Source organism: Empidonax traillii, unplaced genomic scaffold, assembly GCF_003031625.1.
Source record: "Empidonax traillii isolate 1590-97213 ecotype Southwest subspecies unplaced genomic scaffold, ASM303162v1 scaffold1457:size105697, whole genome shotgun sequence".
In the NCBI taxonomy this organism is placed as follows: domain Eukaryota; kingdom Metazoa; phylum Chordata; class Aves; order Passeriformes; family Tyrannidae; genus Empidonax; species Empidonax traillii.
In genome coordinates, this window is record NW_020956650.1 from 25,649 (window position 1) to 27,744 (window position 2,096).

Sequence of the window (2,096 nt, forward strand, 5' to 3'; positions counted from 1 at the left end):
CCTGGAAAGGTTTCCCAGAACTAACCAAACCATGACAACGCCTCATAATTTTGAATTTTTGCAATTCAGGAGGAGGGGGTTTCTATTCCATTAGAGGTCCTGCCTCCTGGCACACATTGTCAATTAAACCAAGACGCAAGCACTCCCTAACCTTCTACTGATAAGTGTCTAAGAACTGTCACACCTCCTCCAGGGTGTTAGTCTGTGTGAGTTGCACCCCCCTATGCAGCAGATTCTGCTAATTTCCCACCTACAGTAGGGGCCAGGCCACCACCAGCTCAGTGGCTACCTGGTCAGGCTCAAATGCAGCCCTGGAGTCCGTGGACCCCACGCGATCAACTCCCGGGACCCCCAGGGGGACCCTTGATAGGGGCAGGAACTTGGGAAGGCAAGACCATACCTGTACCCTGTTTCAGTTGCCATGCATTAGCAAGATGGGACACTAAGCATTCCACAACTCATTGCAGCTAACGTTGCCTGCTCCAAGCTTTGAGCACATTTAAGGTCACTGATCTGCCCTTCCAGGGCTGCTACCTGGTCCCGCAAAGCCTCAGTCTCCTGGTCAAGAGCCTTAAGTTCAGCAGAAACCAACCCACCCTGCCTGCTAACATACAGGTGGACTTATATGCCAACTCTCATGGCAGCTTACGCAGAACTGTTTCAATTGTCTGTGGGCCAGTCTCTGACACAGACTGTATTTTGCATCAGGCTTCCAGGGGGGTCATTGTTACCAGGAAAGCAGCCACGGGGGTCCAGTGTTCACCGTTAGACCATCTGATGATACAGGGAATCACTGGCACATCTTCCCCAGTCCCCAACCTTCTCCACAGCCACAGCATGATTTTTTGGGGGGGGAAAAAGGTAGTCGACTAGACCAAAATGTAAGGGTCAAATGTATGCAGGTACCCCTAGAATACCAGGCAGTGGAAGGATTTAGGAGAATTTATTTCCAAAGTTGAGAACACTTAACATCTCGGCACAAATCTGTACCAGGCCTAAGAAAGAGACACACCCCCTGTTCTTCTCAGGGCTTTTATCATCCCTGGCCTCCCCACTGTGGGGGCTTTCAAATGTTTCTGAAAGAACTTAACTTCTCTAGTACGCGAGGAGTCAGCTTCTCTGGAATGCAGGAGCAGAAAATATCTAAAACAGGTTTTGGGAAAGATGCTTCGTCCCAGACAGGAAAGTTTCCTCAAGCAAAAAACCCTTATCTCCTCATAGTATCTTCTGGAAGGCTTTTCTATACTTACAATGAGGAAATGGCATTGGGACAAAACTGGGCAGTACATCACACAACATGAAACAGAAGTAATTATAATTTATCTAGGAAGTTTTCCTGAGGTGGAATACCCTCCTTCAAGCCTTTGTGTTTACATGTTTCAGCCACAACTTGCCAAGGTTGAGAATTTGCATCATAAGGCTCTCTAGGCAAAATCTGCCAGTGATCAAAGACCCACTGTAGAAAAGCCCATCCACCAGTGTTAGATCTCATCAACAGTAATAACTCCCCAAAACGCTCTTCATAATGGCAGATAGGAAACTGCTACTTTGCAGGTAATTCTTCCAAGCACACAAAAATGAGGTCAACTCCAAAGAACTACAGAACTCGTGTGTAAGTAAACTGGCAATAAAAAGGCAAACAAAAGTCAACTTAAACAGATAAAAAAATATATGGGGAAAATTATGTTTCATATGTCTCAGGAACTGACCCAATCAACTTGAGATCTTCAGGTAAGCGGTACAAAACTGTTAGCTCAAAAGCAGTCAAAGTGTTATGGTTACAAAGGAAAGGGGTGGAGCTTTAGCACTGAATATTCAATACCATGCACATCATCCCTCGGGGGCAAGGTGTCGACAAGAAAAACCAAGGAGCGGAATGGGAAGTGTGCCATATTGCCTGGCTTTTGACGGAGAGGCACCAGACATACACACAGATCTATAAGATCACAAATATGTCCGCTTTATTGCAATCGTCCAGGGTTTTTATAACATCTCTACTCAGGGTCCCGTGACAAGAAGCATACAATTGGACACTGGCTACCATCTAGTTGAAAACATTCATTACAAATTCCTTTATAATTGGACATTAACAGATA